At 37.1% G+C, this 23,791-nt stretch overlaps 1 protein-coding gene across 8 annotated transcripts in view; it reads right to left on the minus strand.

Annotated features, from left to right (window-relative positions):
• Positions 1-6,189, minus strand: part of LOC147378453 (sodium channel protein type 3 subunit alpha) — a 124,584-nt gene extending 118,395 nt beyond the window's left edge. For all 8 annotated transcript variants that reach the window (XM_086370555.1, XM_086370570.1, XM_086370563.1 and 5 more), the window contains exon 1: positions 5,888-6,189. The gene's annotated coding sequence lies outside the window, so the exon portion shown is untranslated. The remainder of the gene's footprint in view (positions 1-5,887) is intronic.
• Positions 6,190-23,791: the final 17,602 nt, after the last annotated feature.

Genomic DNA, 23,791 nt, shown 5'->3' on the forward strand with positions numbered 1-23,791 from the left:
CCAAATACAGTCAAGCCATTTCTTCTCCATGAAGTTTATTTACCCTTATTGGTAAAAATACTGGTTAGATTGGCAAAAGGAAAAAATACCTGGCCAAAAATCCCTTGGCCATATCCTGCCTGTAGGTATGCTTTGTGGAATCTATCCAATATTGTAAATAATTTGAAATAGATGATAACATTTAACAAGAGGGAAGTTTCTCAAAAAAGAAATCTAGATTTTAAGCTTCTTTGGAAAAATCGTTAAATTCAATAGTCTCCTGGCCCTTAGGAGCAGTCCCTCTTTAGAAAGCACGTGGGCTGTGGAGTTTTTTAGTCCCAACCTGACTTGCTTTACTCATTTCTCTCACCTGCATCATGCATGTAGGAATTTGGGCTTGTTTCTTGGAGAATTCATTCTTAAGTGTATGCCATCCATGGTGTAAGTTCCATGAAAAGAAATTGCTCGGAATACTTTGTCTATGGCCCTACCATGCTGAATGTACTCAGTCTCATCAGAATACTTTGCAAAAGCAGTTTACATTAAGAAAAATAAATGTTACAAGCAAAAACAGCAAGGACACAGAGAAGCTAACAAACAGGTGATTGGTTCTCAAATAGAGGCGTGAGCCCATTAAATGTGTCCTATTAATAAGCTCTGCATGAATATTTGGGGTTTGGTTCAGAAGTGCAATGTCACTTAATAACAGGAGCTGGGATTTAGTGAATTATTCCAGTTCAAGCTCTTGGAAAAAGAAAAGGACAAAATGTTCTGTACGACCGAAGTAAGAATAGAGTATCTTCTGAATATTAGGAGATTAAAATTCCCAAAAGTGAGCTTCTTGGCAGAAAATGGCCAAGGTTATTTAAGGAGTGACTTCCCATCTTTGAAATCACCCATTGAATAAAACAATATTAAACTACTGTTTAAAAATTTAAAGACCATCATTTCTTTCTCTTTCCTCCAGCTCAGAGCTTAATCACATGCAGGGCTCCCTATATGCAGTCTGCAAAAGCATGAAAACCTAATTCAACTATTACAGAATTAACTCCAAACTTTTAAAAGGTTTCTCTGAACTAAAACAACCCCTGAGAATTCCCTAATACAGCTACCACCTAGCATATGTTTATATGCACTGTATTTGTGTTTAATAGGTAGATTTAATTTGTAAGCATGCTTATAAGTTACTTTGCAGTTACTCTCTATTCATTTATCTTGAGCAGAAATTTCTTTAAGGTTCTCTCTATAAAGTCCTTTTTTACTTCAAAGCCTGGACAAAAGAGGTGGAGTATTATAAGAATCACTCAATAAATAGGAGGCATATTAAAACTTCTGTTATGCAGTTGAGTAGGTATTCATATAAAATTTAAAGAATTCTTCTATTGTGGCTAATTAGACGTCTGAGCATAGATTCAGATTTCAGATATCTACAGAGCTGGTGCCCATCAGACAGGTCAGCAAGCACATCTTTGCTTAGCAAGAGAGCAAGATTTTCTTTATTAACTTACTTTCAGGTAAAATTAACAGAAAATTAACACTATTCTGCTCTTAACTCTACACATAAACCCATTAAAATGTATGCAAAGAATGTGTTAACTTCACCCCAGTGTGAAAAATATTATCAAGTAAAGCTGAACTAAAGTGGTAGTTTTCTAATCAAAGATAAATATATGAACTTGCAACCCAAGAGGCAATAAAATTGGCTTTTATCCTTCCCAGATTTTATAACTACCTCAAAGAACAACCTACCTCAAGAACTTGTAGTTTGGATACCAGGTTCTACATAGGATTGCCATTAAAGGTGTTTATGGTGTAAAATTCAAGTGGAAGTACAGATAATTTAGGATTAAAGTTAATAAAAATTTCAAATAGATCCCTAGGACGGAAGTATACTGTTAATATCCTAAATTATATTTCAGGAGTTACGTGTATGTGTTATCATATCTGACTCTGTGACCCCACGGATTGTAACTCACCAGGCTTCTCTGTCCGTGGGATTCTCCAGGCAAGAATACTGGAGTGTATTGCATTCCCTTCTCCAGAGGATCTTCCTCACCCAGGGATCGAACCCTAGTCTCCTGCATTGCAGGCAGATTCTTTACCATTTGAGCTATAGGGAAGTCCTTATTTCAGGAGCAGGTGGATAAATTAATCCTCAAGTTTTAGAAAACTGGTAAAACAATCATCAATATTAAGGTAGAAAGAATAATATATTTTAGATGACAAGGTAAACATTATTCCCAACCTTCAGTGAGTTCACAGTGTTCCTATACATGAATGATGATGAGAAAGAAAGCAATCTGAACAGCCGCTCATGCAAAGACATTTCACCATCTAGTCACATTTCATTCCTCAGTGGAAAAAAAGTGTTTTTTTAATATGCTTCCACTTATGAGTGCTTTCATTTAACCCCTAAAAATAAGGAATCAGAAGAGCTGGGAATGAGCTGGAGTCAGGAAGATGGACTAAAGCAGGGCACTGTCTAATTGAGAAACTTTCCCCTCGTGTCTTGAAGACTCTCAAACTCAAGGCCATCTCAGATCTGTCTAATCATAAGCCCATTAAGTCGTCTTGGCTGCCATGAAAATGAAACTGACATCACAGTTATTTGAGTCAGTTTAAAGAGGCCTAGGGTGGTTGAAGGGAAGGATTGGGAGGCCTGGGGTGCTGAAAAGACCTCCCAGCTCTAGCTCCCTAAGATCCCAGTAGCACACAGCTGTCAAGAGCATGAAGCTGGGTTTGTAGAAAAAATCCTTTGTAGAGAAGCAGAGATTTTGCTCTATGTCAACAGTTTCATCCGGCACAGTTTGACTTTCCACCCTTTATTGCACCATCAATTCTATTTAAACGGTAGATAGTTTGAGTTGATCACATAGCCTACACATGCAGTCATTTCTGGGATTTAGGTTCTTTAACTTGATGGTCATAGTGAAATTAATTCTTGGTGAAACCTAATTTTTTTTTCTGACTTCACAGAGGCCTTCTGTCTAATAGTTGTATTGATTAAAGCACAAGCGAAATAAAGCCTTTTGCCCCTATTTTGTTAAAAAGAAAAAGGCCTTAGAAGTGGGGTCCATGATAATGTATCATTGGCAAAAGAGTGGTCTTCTAGAAGGTATGAGAGTTCTATGAGCAATTCAGGAAATGGCTAGGATGTTAACACTAATTGATATTATTATAGAGAACACATTTTGTTGTGTTTCAGCAAGGGCATGCTTCCAGGATAAGAACTATTCCCTTTTCAACTACGGAATTTCTTGGCAGTTTCACTGTATTCTTCCTGTTGTTGTAGAAGATGCACTACCATCACCAGCATTAAAAAATAATACCTGTTCCTTTTGGCAAGCGTTGGTGAACAGGGGAGGAGGGATGGGTTGGCACTTAATTGTGCCCCAGGATATGTAATAAACACTGGACAGACAGTATTTATTTACACAATGCTGCAATGTCAGCATCATCATTCCTGTTTATACAGGTGATATGATAGAGGCTCATAAGATTAAAATCTTTGTTAGTTAATAGTGGACCTAGGATTCATTTGGGACTTCCCAGGTTGCTCAGTGGAAGGAATCCACCTGCCAATACAAGAGACGCAAGAGACACAAATTCGATCCCTGGGTCAGGAAGATCCCTGAAGTAGGAAATGGCAACCCACTCCAGTATTCTTGCCTGAAAAATTCCATGGACAGAGGAGCCTGGTGGGCTGCAGTCCATGGGATTGCAGAGAGTTGGACACGATGGAAGCAACTAAGCACACACAATCACGTATATGAATCAAGCGCATACACACACACACACACACATATAAGATTCATTCCACTAGCCATTGCTCTTAACCGCTTCTCCATGTTGCTTTCTGGTTGTTCCCACCACAGAAGGAACTGGCTAAGGACCTTTAAACATCTCTATTTCTCTATCCTCATGTTTAGCACAAGATTAATGGTAATATAAAACTCAGTGAAAATCAGAGATATATCAGATTACAGTTAAGCTGAGAAATCAATTGGTGAAAATCCAGATAAATTAGGAACAATGAATGAAAAGTGTCCTTATATATCCTTGATTCCCATTTCCATATTTTACAAGTGTCCCTTCTGAGGCAACAAAACTCATTAGTAGCAGAATTTGAATCAGAAATCAAGACTTCCAGCTCAGTGCCCAACCTATTTTTCTCTACCACACCAGTACATTACAGTATTATTTTTGACCTAACAAATGAAGTCACTACTAGTTCTTTTTAAGAATAAGATACCAAATGTACTTGATACATCATTTAATCGAAACATGTTTGATTTCTAACAATTTTCAAAGAGCACATTTGGTGAATAACTCTGTATGCATTTGCTCTTCACATGGTTACTACAAATATAGAAAGAATTAAGAGATTCTTGCAACTATACTGATAAAAATATTACTAATAGGAACAAAATAGAAGCATCCATTCATAAATATAAAACAGTTCAGAAAGACCAGCTCTGGTGTTTACACAGAACAAAGTTAAATTCAGTCACCTGTAGTGAAGCTTGGAGTGTACAATATGCTCAAGCCAATTAGCATCCTTTTCTGGGAACCCTTTTCAAAGAAACAGTTTTCTTTATAGCCAATGGTAGGAGCTCAAAAATATACAAGACCCAGGGATTTTCTCTGAGGCAACCACTATTTTGTAATTTTTTAGAGGAAGTATTATTGCTAGCCAAGGTAAAATCTTGGATGAGAAATCAGTATTTTTCCATATCATTAGAGATTATAGTTGTTTTTAAAGCAGAGGCCGCAAGTTCTATTTTTAGGCTGGTTTGACCAGTACTGACTAGAAACCCGTGTTGAAATCAGAGGTCTTTATTCCACACAGGGCACTCACTGCTTGGACTGATTGTGATGAAATGTTTTCATGCATAATCTTCTAAGTATATACACTTTTATCTTTGTCTCCATGTGTTACATTATACCACCTGTTGTATTTTTTAAAAACCTCTATGATTTTTAAAACTCTTCATTAAATGAATACTTAGAGATTTTCTGCCAATAATTTTCTGTTCTATGTGATTGCTAATTGAATGCAATCTTTATGATTATTCTATAAAATATTTTAAAGAAACTGCAGAAAATATAGATTATAAAATAAATAATTGCTTTTTGTCCAAGTAGCCCTCCTTGATAAATAGTAATAATAATGATAATAATAACCAGTTATTAAAATATACACAGAAAAAATACAGAAATATATAAAGCTTATAACTCATCAAGAGAGTACAATACCCTTTAAATCAATAAAGTGGTAAATAATGTAAAATGAATATGTTAAAATAAAAAATAACACATAATGGAGTATTTAGGGATAGTTTTAATACTAGAAGGTTAAATCTCATTTTAATGGGTTAGTATTGGTGAGAATAGATTATTTTACAGACCAATGGTAATGTTTTTCAAACAGCTATACACCTCTATATTGTTATCATTCCCTATACGCATGGCCTCCCAAAGCTGTTACAAAAAGACTAAAGCACGAGAATGATAGTCCCAATGTCACTATACATTTATGTTCAAAAAACACTAGGCACACTGGACATTTAAATAGAGAAAGTATAGCCACAAAATCAATTAGGTTAGCTTTGTGTAATAAAAATATTTCCTCTTGACTACAGTGAATCATAGGCATCTACATGTTTCACAAATACAAGCTCAGTAATGCCTAGTCTGTACCATAAGTCACCATTTCTAGACAGAGGCTCTTCCTTTGAGATAAAGGAATAGTAAGCAGTTTACACATCAAACGATGCCTTTGGTCCTTGTAATTGACATTAAAACAACATTAGGTTAAAAATAGCAGCATGAAGATGATTTAAAATAAGAGAAATGATCTGGTTGTTAAATTCTATGTTTCAGAAAATTGAACGTTTTGCCAGCTTACCTGATGAAACAGAGCCTTATGGATCACAGCATAACAAAGCCCGCATCCAAGATGGTTAGAGTATAAAGAGCCTTCCCCTGCAGTTGTTCAAATTTTTGGCCACAGAGGTTTACATATTAACTACAATGCTTCCCCCCAAACCCCCTCTTTGCTTTCTCTCTGAACAAGAAAACAAAGAAACCTTTCCAGAATCCTCTCTGCTTATGCCTCCGCTTCCTGTTCTGAGATTCACTCTATGGTACCCAACATATATCAGAAAACAGCTTTGAGGGGAAAAAAAAAAAGAAAAAAAAAAAAAAAAAGCTGACAGCACTCGACATGGTACCGCCATCTACTGGCAGACACACAAAATTGAACAAAAGGATAAACATCCCCATTATTCTTTATCATACCTATGCCCTACACATGAATATGTAAAAAATATTCTTTTGCATACTAAATTGTTGGAGTATGCACAGTTTTCTGATATTATATATTTTTCTAAATTTTATGTTTACAATGTTGATTCAACCATAAATGAATACAATTAAAAACCCTCCAAATTTCTGTTTGAAAATCAGATTTATGGACTACATGTAGAGTTTTGCAAAATCTCTCTTGTGGCCTGCTCTAGTCTTCTGAAAACTTTGTCTTCCCACTGGATTAATTCTTTCTGAGTGAATAATCTGTCTCCTTAAAGAACAAGGTAATAGTCATTCACTGGCAGTCATTTTGTGTTGCTTTTTTGTAAAACATTTGTAAGTAGTAATATCTGGGAAAGTATTTTTAACTTCAGTGAGGCTTATGTAATTTAGATCTATGGATTATGTGTTCTATGTATACGACAGGAGGAACAGGTAAAATTCATCTTACATATGATAATATAATCAAAGGTTATATATTATTATATCTATGTCTTTAAAATATTAAGAAAACATGGCTTATAAGGATATTGAAACACACAATACATAAGCAAAATGACTTTATCAGTTTATTAAGAGATTTCTTAACTAATCAAAGTGCATTTCATTTGACTTTTCAATTTAATTTAGAGAAAGCAACTATAATTTTATTAGTTTTTCATTAATTAAATATATTCATATTAGGGAACACCTTAATATACATCAGGCTCTATGGTAGCTTTGAAAAGACAAAGATGAAAACACAGTGCTTGTCATCAAGGAACTTATGTATAATGAAGAGAGGAATATAACGGATGCCTTTTTTTTTTTTTTTACTATGTGCTCAAGGAGTACTTAGTTTTTTAATTCTAGCCCCCATTTGCCTAATGGCAGAAAAATAAATCCTGTCAGTTTGAGGTGGACTGAGTCACTTGGGAATTTTTCTAGTGATTTCAGGTTTACAATCTTCTCACGGGGACTGATCTCAGTCCGGAATATATTTAAGGAAAGCAGAATATGATCCCCAGCCTCCCACTTCTCTTCGTGGCCATTTAGTGGGCTGTGCGTGCTGCAGTCCATGGGGTCGCAAAGAGTTGGGCACAACTGAGCGACTGAATTGAGAGTCTTGAATGATTCTGGAACATTATCAACCCTTCACTCAGACATCTGCCAATGTGCCTATATTCCTGTTGGGCCCCAGAAGCTCCATCGATTCAGTTTTGCATGGCAGCATCCCCTCTTCATGACCATTAGTTACCTCAGGTTTTGTCAGCTCTTTCTCTTGGGTAACTTTTGCTTCTGTACTTAGGGGAGGAGGGAAGAAAAGCAAGTAGCAACTTTCCAGGGTCACTTTGGGCTATAATTAGCTGACGTAAGTCCCACGTCCCAGGCACCCCACACGGCCATCTCTTGCCTCCTGTTTTCATCCCATGGAGCATAATATGCTCTGTGGGCTTCAGAAAAATGAGGCGCAGTCCCTGCTATATTAGAAAATTTCAGCTTCTTATCTTTCTGCTTTTTAGCTACTCCTGGGGAAGGCAAACTATGTAGGAGGTCCTTAACAGACACCCCAGTTGGTTTGAGTCTTGCTTCCTCACAGACTTCCTTTCCAGCCCCCAAAGAGTATAGCTTGAATCTCTTCCTTCTGTGCCAGTAGTAAACTGGATCCAAAAGTTTTCCTCGGAAATCGTCTGTCTTATACATAATGTGATAATTTGCTGCTACAGCAAAGGATCGCACTGGTTAGCTCAGACCCACAGACATTTATTATCTCACAGTTCTGGAGGTTTGAATTCCTAAGTCAAGGTGTCAGTGGAATCATGCATCTTCTGAAAACTAGCATCCTCCCTGTGTCTTTCAGCTTTTGGTAGCCCAGATATTCCTTGGTGTGTGACACTAATTCTAGTCCTTGTCTCCATCTTTCCGTAGTGTTCTCCTACATCTCTTTGTATCGTCTTCCCTCTGTGCTGTCTCCACGTCCAAATTTCTCCTTTTTATAATGTCACAAGTCATTTTGCATTAGGGTCGACTGTAATGATTTCATTTTAATTTGCTTATCTCTGTAAAGACCTTGGGCTTCCTGCTGGCTCGGATAGTAAAGAATCCACCTGCAATGCAGGGGACCCGAGTTTGATCCCTGGCTTGGAAAGATCCCCTGGAGAAGGAAATGGCAACCTACTCGAGTATTTTTGCCTGGAGAATCCCATGAATGGAGGAGCCTGGTGGGCTACAGTTGCAAAGAATCAGACACAAATGAATGACCAACACTTTACTTTTTTTCAGAAAGACCTTATTTCCAAGTAAGGGCATATTTTGAGCCCCTTGAGATTAGGATTTCAAATCTTTTTTTTTTTCTTTCTTTTTCTGAGGATATGTGGGTGCAGTTCAACTCATACACTTAGATTAACACCTTTTAAATTTAAAATACAAGAATCTGATGATTCTTTTTTATGTTTCCCATAACAGTTCCCCATAGGGAATGATAGTTTAGATATCTGGCCAGAATGTTAGGGAGTGGCTGGGGGAAGAGCCTCGGGTAATAGTGAAGAAATTAAATAATAACAATAACAAAAACCCAAATTTATTCAGTACTTTGTGCCAGATGTTTTTCTATGCATTTTGCATATATTCATTTAACGCACTCCTAGAAGGTATTATCACATACATTCTACAGATGAAACAGTGAAATGTGGAAGAAAGTAAAAGCATATCAGTTAGCACTTTGCATATCTTACCATACAGGCAATTGTAATCTAGTAAGATAACTGTTATGATACAAATATGTACCAAGTGCTGGAGGAGCAGAAAGGAAATGAACTTCTGCTAATTTAGACTGCTGCTACTCACACATTCAGGGAAAATTCAAAACAATTTACCATTTTGTTGTACACATTTTCTGTCATGAGATATTTCTCTTTTTGAGGAACTTTTATTTTTTTCTCTTGTCACAGACAAATTTATCCCTTCACTGCATGCTAAGTCGCTTCAGTCATGTCTGACTCTTTGCGACCTTGTGGACTGTAGCCTTCCAGGCTTCTTTGTCCAAGGGATTCTCCAGGCCAGAATACTGGAGTGGTTGCCATGCCCTCCTCCAAGGGCTCTTCCCAACCCAGGGGTTGAACCCACATCTGTTATGTCTCCTGCATTGGCAGGCAGGCTCTTTACCACGAGTGCCAACTGGTAATGTTTATTAACTGCCAGTCCCTAGCATGCCATACTAATTTTTCCACTAATAATGTTACTTAGAAGTATGTTCATTCTGATGTCTACTTTTGGGTATTCATTTGCTCAGGAGAGTTCCTGGTAGTGTTTTCTGGAGAACCGATTTTTATTTTAGATGATTCTAAGCTCTGTGTGTGTGTGTGTGTGTGTGTGCATGTACACACATTAAAGTATAAACCTTATTCTTAGGACATTGAGGGGGAATTATCATGGGATAAAATTTGGGGGAAGAAAAAGAAAAGCAATGAAGTTCTATAACAAATCAACAGACAGAATTATAATTATAGCAAGAATTATATAATTCTTACTGAATATAAATTATATTGGATGAATATAAATGATACCAGATTTTACAGACAGAATTCATACATCATCATGAAATTATTTGCCTTATCTGATTCACATAGTCGTTGCTGTCGGGAGCCACATTAGGCATTACTGACAAAATGGAGGCACGGCCCCAACCGCCTCTCCTCATCTTGCAGGCACGGCCCCGGGATGAAGGAGTTAGGCCTTGTGATTCTGACTTGTTCTTTCCTTTCTTCCGTTGAGTTGGCTGGAAAGAATGTTAAGGTGCTTGAGAGAAGCATGAGAAGCTTTGTGCCTACAAAGCCTTCTGCAGTTGTGCCCAGAAAATAATCTATAAACTAACCATTGACATTTGTTCAAGGATCTTTACAAAGAATGTCCCAGGATGAGCATGTAGGCCGCAGCTTGAGGCCATGGGAAGGATTGTTTTCTGAGACCTGTTTGTGAGGGAAATATTTATGGCAAAAGAAGTTTGCTGAGTTTAGGGTTTAGGAATAATTAAGAAAACAGAGACATTACTTTGCCAAAAAAGGTCCGTCTAGTCAAGGCTATGGTTTTTCCAGTGGTCATGTATGGATGTGAGAGTTGGACTGTAAAGAAAGCTGAGTGCTGAAGAATTGATGCTTTTGAACTGTGGTGCTGGAGAAGACTCTTGAGAGTCCCTTGGACTGCAAAGAGATCCAACCAGTCCATTCTAAAGGAGATCAGCCCTGGGTGTTCTTTGGAAGGAATGATGCTAAAGCTGAAACTCCAGTACTTTGGCCACTTCATGTGAAGAGTTGACTCACTGGAAAAGACTCTGATGCTGGGAGGGATTGGGGGCAGGAGGAGAAGGGGGACGACAGAGGATGAGATGGCTGGATGGCATCACTGACTCGATGGACATGAGTTTGAGTGAACCCCAGGAGTTGGTGATGGACAGGGAGGCCTGGCGTGCTGCGATTCATGGGGTCGTAAAGAGTCGGAAAGGACTGAACAACTGAACTGAACTGAAGAATAGCTAGAAGCCTTAAGATGCTATGGGCGAACAGGATTTAGAAAGATAAGAAATAAACTGAGGAATGTAGCATGAGTTACAATGTAATCACAAGTTAAGTATAGGACGTATAAGAGAAAGTAGATAATAGATAGTAAAGCCGATTCAGGAACTCTGTTTGAAGGACAACAATGATTTCTGGAGACAATAAATCTGGGTGGGGGAAACTGAAAATGTCAAACCTCTGACATAATGCTTTTGTCAGAGTATAAAAGAGAACCCGAAGCTTGAAATAAACATATAGTTCCGTACTATGAGTCAGAGGCTACATTATCGTCTGCTAACACCGCTCACCCCTTCAGGCTGATTCCCTGTCTGCTGGAGCTGGACTCCGGCACATTGCTAATTTTTTAATTGCTCCACTAGGTCTGTCAATGAGTAACAATTATTTTCCAGACATACAAACCTGATTTAGCATTTTTCTTTTAAATTTTCCTAGATATCTCCCTTTTGTTGCCTTCCTCCTCTACCTTACAATTTGGAATGGTGGTTCCCTGGGCCTGGACCAAGCAAAAACCTTGTAAATCTGAAAAACTCAAGACACTACATGAAGCTAAGATAAATATATAAAAATATATTTAATATCCTAGATGCATCTATGAAGTGAGAGTAGGATACCTTGGGGGAATAATATAATAAAAAGTGCTCATAAATTATATAATAGATAAAACAAGGGGAAATCATTAGACAGTTTGAAAGAAAATAAAGACATATTTTAGAAAGTTGAACACAACACAAGGATATAAAAATGTACTGGGGGAAAAAAGCACCAATCCCTAAAGTAAAATAGCAAATACATACAGTACAAGACAAATTTCAAGGGTTTGACAGCTGTCATTTTTAGAGGAGGAAAGAAATGAAGAGTAAATGTATGGAAATTTCAGGATTTGCTGTGTATATTTCTTTTCTGTCTGAAACATATACAATTATATATGTGTGCATTACCAGTGCAATTAAAAATATATTTAAAATACTAAAAATACACTAAATATGTACCTTCATATTTATTTTTCCCTTTTAGTTGGGTTTAGAATAGATCCCCTTTGCTATTCAAAGAGATCCTGGAATACGTCGTCTTTGAGAAGAAGACATCCTCATTCATGATGATGCTCAACTTCCATGCTTCTCTCTTTAGTCACCTTAATAGTATAGTTACCTACCACTCTGCTTGCATTTATTTTTATTAATTGCTATTTTATGAAAACTTAGACTAATTTACATTATATTTTCTGTCCTTTTATATTTCTGTAGTCCATTTTAGATCAGAATCTCATTGTGGTAAATATTGACACAAGCACACTTTGCCCAGTGCTTAATATACAAGGTGTAAATTACAGCATGAAATAACTTCTTCGTTCTGAAAGAAAACAATGAAATATTTTTACATTTATTACATCTTTTTTTCTTTATAACACCTCTAGAAGTTGAGAAGTGTAGATATTTTTCACATTTGTTAGCTGAGAAAATTGGTACAGAAAAGCAAAAATTACATGGTGGTAAAGTCGATCTGAAAAACAGGATAATTGTCAGTTTCAAGTCTATTCAGTAGACAATATGATTTTATCTCATGGGCTCAAATATTCCAGATGTAACAACTGTCAAAATATTACTTAAGTGTGCTTCAGTTCAGTAATATTAAAATATTTTTATCGTTATTATAAAAGAATAATGCAGTAAGAAATTCTCTGCTTCCAGGTGATTCCCAAATATAGACTACCTCCATGTTGTAGCTATCCAGCTATGTAATTACAAGTATCTGAAGCTATCTTGGGCCATGATGCCTTCTTAATTGCTATTCCCTTAGTTTGAAATTATGTTTCATCATTGCCTTTTTCATCCCCATTTCCCTTCTAACACCTGGACAATTGCTGTTTATTCTTGGAGACTCAGGATAATAAACCTGATATCCTCTCCTGCTCTCCCCATAAAAGAATTATATACCCTCTTCTGCTTTTCCCAGATTATGGGTAGCATTGTATTACATGGTTGTACTTTATTATTGCATACTCTTTGATAGTATTTTTCATACTGCACTATAAATGGTGGCTTAGCTGTGGTGTGTCATCCTCTTCAAACCTCTCCTACACAGACTATGAGTTCCTTGAGAGCAAGAACTCTACTTCTTTATATCCTTGTCTTCATTACTTAACACAGTGCTTGGCAGGGAGTAGTATTCAATAATTACCTGTTTTTCACAGGATGGTATTTTGTCACTGTGTATAAATTGGCATATTGTTTACCTCTTTCATTTAGAAAGCCAGTAATGAGAAAAGCTTTGCCATCTAGTGTAAGAATCTACTCTATTTTTAGAAAGTAAGCAACTGTACTTCACGTTTCCTAGTAACAACTTGTGGGGACCTATATTTAAATGTGAGGCATTAACTTCACTCTAACCTTTCAATGTTACCTTTCATACTAGCATACACATTGTCAGAAGTGAGACTGTGTCATCCATTCAGATGACTCAATATTCTTAGACTCCTGTAAATGTCCATTATTTACCCGGAGATTTCACTTGGAAAGGACAGATGCAAAGCAGATAAGGTCAGGTCTTGGAGATACGCTCTGCTTCTCTCAGGAAAGATCGCTGGATAATGTGTTTACCCATATGCACACATGCTTTTCTGCTCTGTGGCTTTGTGACTAAGCAACAGACCTTTTTTTTTTCCTACACAAACTTTTTTAGTGTGACATTGTCACATTGTGAATTCAGCTAAGCTAGAGGGAAAAATACATTATTATTTTTTCCATGAGACTATAGTGTCTATTGCTAATTAAAAGCAAGCTCTTAGACAATTCACTTATACAATTCCTCATTCTATCTTCTGAAATTTAGTGCATGCAAGTAACTACACGCCAATCTATGCAGAATTAGATCAATAGGAAAGAATTAAATTTTTTATTTAATATACTATTTTTAAAAATATTTACTTGAACTTACATTTTTGCTGTTTGTCACTAGCATTATTTAATGCTAACACAAAAAGATTGCAAAGTATTTGTAGGCTGTATGTCTAAGTAGAGGGTTTAGTCCTTTGAAAAGCTTGTTTAATGTAAGATGTATTTTTATTTAGTTTATTGATTTTAAGAGGTGAATTTAGCTGATAAAAAAAGTCCATTGCAGTTTGAAAGTTCACTTATTAGTGGAGAAAAGAAATGAGAAGAATTGTTTCCGGTTGAAATTACTGTGTTTATATTTCAGAAAATAATTACCCTAAGTTTGCAAAGATAAATACATTAATGAAATTTTGCAAAGTGCTTTGGGCAGAAAAGAAGGGTCATTGAAAACAATGGAAGGTCAAGGAGTGTGGGAGAAATTGGGAGAGGAAGATGAAGGAGAAGCTAGAAAGAAAGCAAGGGGCTGCTTTCTTAGGCCAAGAGGAAAGTCAGGGAGAAACATGGTGTGTTGTTGTAAACCTGGGAGAGAGATGATGATCTACATAAGTTGATGGAAGTGGAAATAGAGACAGGGAAGCCTGGCGTGTTGCAGTCCATGGGGTCGCAAAGAATCAACATGACTGAGCGACTGAACTGAACTGACTGATACAGATTTGAAATATATTATAAAATTTACATTGCATATATGATTTTTGTCTATATCCAAGTATATGAAAAATTACAGGTTGATAATAACTTCAGCTGAATAATTTTACTAGAGCACCTCCACCCATCATATCAAAGTTCTAGACTCATGTAGAATCAGTGCAGAAGGTAGGAGTGAACAGCTCAAGGATTCATTTATTCAACAAATATTATTGAGGATCTATTATTTGCCAGGAAATGTTCTTCATGCTTAAAATATCAATCAGGAAGCAAGATGAAGATCTCCACTTTCATGAGGCTTATGTTTTAGGGATGGAGAAGATACAGGCAATAAACAATAATCATAACAAGTTAGTAAATTATAACATGTCAGAAGATGATCAATGCTATATAAAGAAGTTAAAATTAAAACAGCAGATGGGATTAAAATGTTGATGGGGTACTTGCTTGCAGTTTCGAGTTGGGTGATCATATAGAAATATTTATTAAGTAATAATATTTAAGCAATGAGTCATGTCTTTGGCAAATTTGTCAGAATCTTTTATGAGGCTGGGGATCTTGATTGGGTTCACATCTTTTGGCTGTAAAATTCAGCATTCCTTTTTAAGGTTTTGGTCCCTTAGCTACTAGAGAAGAGAACTCAGATTTCTGCTTCAATCTGTGTACCAATTTAAGGAATTACTACAGAAATCTCTCTCAGTGTTTCTTGTTTAACTTTCTTTTCATTCTTTCAAACCCTTACTTGTTTCTTCACACCATACTTCTATAACCCACTATTTTCTATTCAGTTTTCCAGCTTCGGTAGTTGGGACAAGTTTTGGGATCCATTTGCTATCAATCTTGTGTATTTTCTCAGAGTCCCATGCACATCCCTTTCTTTCTCTTGCCCGATGTTTACCTGGATCAGGTTTCCCTTCTCTAGACTCAGAAACAAACAGCGCAATAATCAAGGTGTGAGAGTCTACTTTTCTGAGTGGCTGCTGAGTGGCCAGACTGTGCAACTCAGAAGTGTAGGGAGTTAGCTCTGCATGGCATCAACCTTGACTATCTGAGTAAGTCTAAATTGTAAGTCCACAACCTAGGCATTTAGGAAATGCCACATTTCCTTATGTTCTACAAACCTGTTTGGATTTTGGTGCTCCATCCCACTGAAGTGGCAGGAAATTCAGATGGTCATTTTCAGGACCTATTTCCTCCCTTCCCCATCACCAGAAGTGACATTTCCAGGGTCTTAGCCAACATCATTAATCTCCTATCTGAACAATTTACATCTTAATTTTTCATTGGTTTGTCTCTCTGACCTTTCACCTCTCTGATATTTTGCTATACAAATATATAACCATGAAAATGGAAAAAATCCTCACATGGATTTTTTGTTTCTTTTTGGATTTTTTTTTTTCATTTGATTTTCACAACTCTTAAGTGCTGGTATTGTCTTCACTTTAAAGATATAGAAATTGAGGTTTTAAGAGGTCAGAGAATGTAACCAAGATCATACATGTGGTGAATTTACAATGAGAAGGTTTGTGGTTCCTGAGCTTTTTTTCTTACAGTAAAGTATTTAGTGGGAAAGCTGGTTTGCTGTCTCTTAGTGTTTGTTATGTGTAGACTTGTAGCATAATTGTTAAATATCTTACTTAGATCACCTAGTAGATTGTAAGTTTCATCAATGCTTAAATAGTTTGCTTATCCTTATAATTCTAAATTTTCTGATGGGGTCTCTTGTACACAGTAGTTTGTGTGTTAAATAATTATGAAAACAAATTGGACAAAACCATGTAATAAATTGCAATAAAATATCTCTGAGAGAAATGATTATTTCTTTGATAACAAAAGAGGCAATCCTTTTTGTAATGCTGCAGCATTTCTAATCTGAAACCTAATTAAGCAACTTGGAAAAAAAAGTGCTAAAATTAAGAACCACAGACAGCAGGAGTGCTCACATCAGAAATTTTTCATTGCCAAGTGTGAGACAAATAATAAAAATGGAGGATACAGGACTTATGAATAATGATTCTCAAAATTGACCCAAATGAAGAAGGGAGCAGTGGTACAGTTGGTGAGAGTACAAACTCCATCGTTGGTTAGTCATTAGGTTGTGTCTGTCTGACTCTTTGCAACCCTGGACTATAGGGAAGTGTTCATTGTGTTACAGTGTTTAAGCCTGAGGAATGGAAAAACAGAGCAGTGATTTTAAGTATACAAAATTTGGTTCTGTGGAGGAAAACTGTAATTTACTATAGATCTACTCAGTTGTATGGATGTAGCTAAGCAATTTTTATCATATTTACTTACAATAAGTAACACTAAGTATCCTTTTTAAAAACAATTTTTATTGAAGTATAGTTGATACATATTATATGTTTGAAGTGTGCGACATAGTGATTCACAATTTTAAAGGTTATTTTCCATTTATAGTTACTTAAAACGTTTGCCTATATTCCCTGTGTTGTACAACATATCCTTATAGCTTAATTTATATGCAGTAATTGTAAATAACTGTAATCCCTCACCCCTGTTCTGCCCCTTTCCCCAAGTTTGTCTGTATATCTGTGTTTGTTTCTTTTTTGTTATATCCACTAGTTTTATTTTTTAGATTCCACATATAAATGATATCTTTCTCTGACTTACTTCATTTAATGTAATATCTTTCATGTCCATTCATATTTTTGCAAATGGCAAAATTCCACTCTTTTTTATGGCTGAGTAGTGTCCCATTGTGTATATTGTGTATATTTATATGTCTATATATATCTGTCAGAGAAGGCAATGGCACCCCACTCCAGTACTCTTGCCTGGAAAATCCCATGGAGGAGCCTGGTAGGCTGCAGTCCATGGGGTTGCTAAGAGTCGGACACGACTGAGCGACTTCACTTTCACTTTTCACTTTCATGCATTGGAGAAGGAAATGGCAACCCACTCCAGTGTTCTTGCCTGGAGAAGCCCAGGGACAGGGGAGCCTGGTGGGCTGCTGTCTATGGGATCACACAGAGTCGGCCATGACTGAAGTGACTTAGCATAGCATAGCACAGCATATATATCTGTGGCTTTCCAGGTGCTCAGTAGTAAAGGATCCACTTGCCAATTCAAGAGATGCAGGAGACGTGGGTTTGATCCCTAGGTAAGGAAAATCTCCTGGAGGAGGAAATGACAACCCACTTCAGTATTCTTGCCTAGAAATTCCCATGGATAGCGGAGCCTGGTGGGCTGCAGTCCATGGGGCCACAAAGAGTCAGACTGAGGGACTGAGCACATTCTGACAGGCGTGTAGTGATATCTCATTGTGATTCTGATTTGTGTTTTTCTGATGATTAATGATGTTGAAGCATCTTTTCACGTGCCTGTTGGCCTTCTGTATGTCTTCTTTGGAAAAATATCATTCAGGTCTTCTGAACACTTTTTATTTGGGTTGTTGGTTTTTTTTTTTTCTTTTTGCTGTCAAACTGTATGAGCTATTTAAATATTTTGTATATTAACCCCTTATTAGTTACATCATTTGCAAATATTTTCTCCCATTTAATAGGTCATCCTTTCATTTTGCGGATGGTTTCCTTTGTTGTGCAAAAGCTTTTAAGTTTAATTGTGCATGTGTGCTAAGTTGCTTCAGTCATATCTTTCCACCCTATGCACTGTAGCTCACCAGGCTCCTTTGTCCATGGGATTCTCCAGCTAATACTGGAGTAGGTTGCCATGCCCTCCTCCAGGGGATCTTTCCAGCTCAGGGATCGAACCTGTGTCTCATATGTCCCCTGCATTGGCAAGTGAGCTCTTTCCCACTAGGGCTGCCTGGAAAGTCCCAAGTTTAATTAGATCCCATTTATTTATTGTTGCTTTTGTTTGCTTTAGGAGACAAATCCAAAAAATATTGCTACAATTTATGTCAAAGAGTGTTCTGCATATGTTTTCTTTTAGGAGTTTTATTGTTTCTGGTCTTACATTTAGGTCTCTAATCTATTCTGAGTTTATTTTTTATATGGTAGATAACTAGTGCTAAGATATCTTTTAAAGTCTTTCACAGGGCAACTGCATCCATATTTTTCTTGCAATAAGGTACTTCTAGCAACACAAGTTGTCATTGTGTATATCTCTATCTGGAAAAGAATATTACCTTTACTTCCCTTGGCAAAATATTCTTCCAACTAGAGATATTAATTTGCCCCAAACTGGCAATGTGTAGTCTTCTAGAAAAATCTTTCCCTCTGCTACCCAGCAGGCAGGTGGCCCTGGCTTTGGTCCCTGTTGCTATGGATCACTGCACACCTGGATCCATTTGTTCAGCTTCAAGTGGAGCAGGTGTGATGAAGGTGGGCTGTCCTATTGGACATAAACGGACTTCACACAGTGCTTTGCTCCTGCGCCAGGCAGCCTCACTGAGTGAGTGGGCTAGTGCTATGGTAGGCTCGGGAGGCAGTCAAATAGAAGGGCTGATAATGCAAACACAGACTTTAGAATCGAAAATAATTCCTAGCAGTAAGTAGAGCCTGGCAGCCACTCGCCCAGTAGTTAAATGCTGGTTAACACCAAGGCAGGTGCTCTGCATGAGCTGGATAATTGTAAGCACTTAGATAAATATTGGTTGTTGATTTATTCTCACTGTTTTAAGACTGTCAGTTTTCCAGCCTTCAGATAGATACTACTAATTTACTTCCTCTAGCCCCTTATTTATTTATTTATATTTAAGAGCACAGCAGATGAAGTCACAGTCATTTTAAAGCAAGGCTGCAGGTCCTTTGATCTGGGTAGGCTCGGGAACGCAAATAAAAACGTGCAGCCTGATTAGCTCTATCTCTTAGGGGTAGAAGCTTCAAGGTGAGAATTTTGTTATTCATCTGTGCTCACTGATTATTATGATAGATTAGGGACATGCTCAGTGTGTTTTATGTGAAAAATCATGTAGTAACACTGTTAAAGGATGCCTTGAGACGGGGAATCTCAGGAACTGTGACAGTAATTTTGATGATTTAAAATGTTGTAGTTTGAATTAGTCATTTGCTTAACAAGTATTCATTGAAAAATGCATGGTGGGAATGAGTAAGAATAAAACACAGTCCCTGGACTGAAGGAGTTTATGGACTAGGGAGGGAATCTGACGACACAGCTGTTTCAACACGATGCACAACTGCAGATGGAGGTACACACAGGTGCTGCAGGACGCCTGACTGAAACTTGCCCTCAGAGAAAAATCATTCCTCACTTTTTATGTGAAATAGAAAAAAAAAAAAAAAAAGGCAGCTTCAAAAATGGGATAGCTGGCTTTACAATGTGTAAGTGTCCCGAAGTCACTCAGTTCACACAGAATGGTCTCTGTGAAGTATATTAACAAGCGCTCCTAGAAAACTACTCCAGAGGAAATCATATGGCTCTGTTGACACCATGTGCATTTTGGAGCTCGCTGGATTGTAAGTGACAGAATCCTGAATTAGGACTCAAGACAAAAGGTGCAGTTGTTGTTGTTTAGTCGCTAAGTTGTGTCCGACTCTTTGCGACCCTATGAACTGTAGCCCTGGAGGCTCCTCTGTCCGTGTGATTCCCCCACGTCTCCTACATTGCAGGTGGACTGTTTACTACCGAGCCACTGGGGAAGCCTGAAAAGAGCAATAATAGGCTCATAGAGTAAAAACTGTGGGATTTAGAGGAGCTTTGGGCACATCTGGATTCAAGTCCTGAAACATGATTCTGGAACCTTTCCCTCTATCATTGGCTGAGTTTTCTTCTGCACTGGTTTCCTTCTTATTCAGGCTGTCTGCACATGGTGTGCTCCTGCAGGTCCTGGCTTTCATCCACCAGGTTCAGGAAGAGTGAGAATGAAGACACTTCATCACCAAGGGCACCAGCAAAATCCCCAAGATCAGCTCTGATGACCTTTGATTGGGTCAAGTGCCCAACCCTGACCAGTCACAGAGACTAAGAGGATAAGTTGCTTAAAAAGATCAAACTTGCCACCTTTAGAGAAAAGAACTTGGGCTAGGTGCCACCTTTAGAGAAGGGGAGGGAGTCAACTCACCCAAATCAAGTGGACTGAGAGCAAGGGAGAGGTAGTTAGTTACCTGTGGGAAATTGGGGAAGTTCTCTTATTAGAAGTGAGAGTGGTTGCTGGGCAAATCATCCACCAAAATCCCATGGATTTCTGTTTAATTAAACTTTTTATTTCCAGGAAAGCTGTAGACCCATGTGTTTTTAAGTGTCAAACATTATTTATAGATGTAAAATAATTCATGTGTATTTACTCAAGCTTCATAAGCTACTCTCTCAAAACAAACAAACAAAAAAGCCCTTTGTTTTAATGCTGTTACAGAAATTTTCCATTGAAAATTTGCATTGAAATCAACATCTCTTTTAGAACACAGGAAGAGCCCTGGGTTCCAGTCCTAGTGAAATAAAAATCTGGGTGGTATTAGGCAAAATACTTGACCTTTTCAGGCTCAGTGTTCTCAACTGTAGATGTGTAAATTTTATGGCCTCACTTCCCTCACAGGATTGTTGACAAGATAAAGAAAATGGAAATATGGTTTTCAAACTATAAAATACTACATTTATTCATAAGGCTTATTTTTGAGACACATATTTTTACTTGACTTTGTATAAAGATTTCTTTCCACTCTATTATTTTTATCTCCTACACACAGACACACACACACTCTCTCTCTCAATTAACATCTAACTTGATAATTTAGCCTCCTATTTTTTCCAGAAAATGAAAACTTGGATTTTTCATACTTCTCTAGACTCTTCGAAAGGCTTTTCATTGCTTGTTTGTTAGTTATCTCTAAGTTATCCGGACTTATTTGACAATTTGGAAGCCTTTGAAATAAGATAGTCATTCTGTTTGTAGCTAAGTGGCTACTAAAATGCCTGAACAAATTACAGCAAAAACTCTCATTTGGGAGCTCTAGGAATAAATATCCTCATAGGCATTGTGACCATGCAAATACTGGGTCATCAATTGTGTACAGACTGCTGCTGCTATTCACAGTCAAATAACATATTGAGCAGTCCAGGGCTCACAGAGTATGATATCAAAGAAAATTCTGTTTTTATTACCACTGTTTTCAAAAAGGAATACAGTGGAAGAATTTCTTATCATGCTTATAGTAAAAATCTTGAATATGCCCAGTAGTTTTTCTTGTCACTCTTCAATGATACAAAGGCTTATAGTCTCATTTTGTTACAAATTTGATCTCAATTTATTATTAATAGCTATATAAATAACCCATTTAGAAAATAACATTTTGAACTTGATTTAAACTTAAAATTCTTTTTCTGATGGAAATAAAAATATAGTCATTTCTCTCTCCTCCTCAAAACTCTACCTCTCCTCTCCCAGAATACCACTTTTGCTTGGGTCCTGAGCTTGCAGGATTAAAGATAGGAGGAGATGGCCAGTGAAGAGGGAAAATTCTTACTTGACTGGTAAGGCTGTAAGACAGCTTCATCATCTTGATGTCTTAGGGATTGCCAAATGCTTAGGGGCAATATTCTTTCAAGACTGATTTTTAGAAGGAGTATTTGAGAATTTTTGATTATTCTTCCTCTCACAAGGGCAATGTGTTTTTACTCCTAGAAAATACTCCCCCTGAGTTCATAGTTTTCTGAAGATCCACTTCATCCAAGTTTTTTGTCCACCTCTCTGCTTTTTGAGATAGATAATTGAAAAGGTTTAAAACTGGTTCAAAATTGACTCTCCATGTGGAAAACTTTGTGGTTTTTTGCCTAACAGTTTATGGAGATGAACTCCGATCCCAATACAGAAACCACCTCTCTTTTGCTTTACAAAAGCAGCATGTTAGATTTTCTTGTTTCCTATGCCTGAATCATATCGGGGACATGTATTAAGTCTCATGGTTGATGCCTTTGAAAATCCTATTACTATATTTGAGGTGAAGATGGAGATACCTCCACTCTTCTCTCTTGGTGGAAGGTGTTTTGAGGACTAATAGAAGTTTCAGAACAATTCTTCTCCAAAAATCCCCTCTAATTTTTGCAGACCAAGTTTGGTTTCCTTGACGTAGGTACAGGGTTGTGAGAATCATGAAACTTCATTCAGATATGTATGTCTGGAACCTTCTTTGGAATACAGCATTGCATTTATTAGTTCTTGGTTCCTTGGTTGAAATTTCCAGTTTAAATGTTGTGATTCACTTTCTAGTTAATCCACATTCATTTCATCATCTCTCCAAATCCATTGTAGTATGCTGTTGCATCTGTCTAAAGCCCCACTGATTCACTTAGTTTTCAACATCTCTGTAATCTACTGAATTTTCTACTAGCAGAATTGATCAGACACTACAATGATTTTGTTCTTACTGGGTTCCTCTGTTTGAAGAGTGTCCTTGTAGATTAATTGAGCTAGGATTGTCTATATCATCACTGACAAGCAGCATGATGATAACTGTCAGTAATGCAGTTCAGGGTTTGTTTTGATTTGTTTTAACTGAGTGGCATGAACAATTTTTCTTCACTGTTTAAAAATCTGTTCTACAAATTCCAATACTTTTGATAGTAACTTTAAGAACAACAGAAGGTTAAGGAAGTAGGTTTTATTTTTTAAAGTTGCTAATTATTAGTAACAGAGTGCTTGCCTTGAACAACAAGTAGGTAACTCAGCAAGTAAGAAACAGCCATAACAATAAACCAGAGTTCTCATTCCCTAAAATATCACACCAAGAATCTAGAGTCTGACATAGCTAAAGCCACATAATCTACTACATTTTTGATCACCCCTGATGATCTAGACAGAAATGGTCTGTCAGAAAAAAATATATATATTCTGATTATGATGGTTTGGTTACATGGAGAAAGATTAATGATTCAAGGTATAAATGGTCCCTGATTAAACACACATACAATTTTAATTAGAGAAGAATACTAAAATAATCTCTAGAAAATTTAGTCCTATGGGGTTGTTTTTTTTTTTTTTGCCACTACAAAGGAGCAAGCTATCAGCTAAAGAAGAAAACATTGAAAAACTTACTGATTGTATGGGTCATACATTTGGAGAAATGAATGAGGTGGCAAAGCAAGGTTGTCTGCCATGTCTCTTTTGCCAGTTGGAGGTCTTTCATTTAGGTAACATACCATGTGGGCTTCCCTGGTGGTTCAGATAGTAAAGAATCTGCTTGCATTGCAGGAGACCTGAGTTTGATCCCTGAGTTGGGAAGATCCCCTGGAGAAGGGAATGGCTACCCAATCCAGTATTCTTGCCTGAAGAATTCCATTCTGTTGGACAGTCTTCATGCCATTTTTAATGTGGAGGTCAGTTGCAGGAATCATTGCAGGTATTTTCCTGAGGGTTTAATTCACAGGGTGTTTTCCAAGCATTAGCAAAAGTAAAGCCCAGTGCGTGGTAACAACAAATAAAATGAGATTGCCATTTAATAAACCAGATTTGTAATTGAGTACAAGAATTTCAAGTGC

Source organism: Bos grunniens, chromosome 2 (assembly GCF_055505025.1).
Source record: "Bos grunniens cultivar Pamir isolate PY7600 chromosome 2, Bosgru_T2T1.0, whole genome shotgun sequence".
Lineage (NCBI taxonomy): Eukaryota > Metazoa > Chordata > Mammalia > Artiodactyla > Bovidae > Bos > Bos grunniens.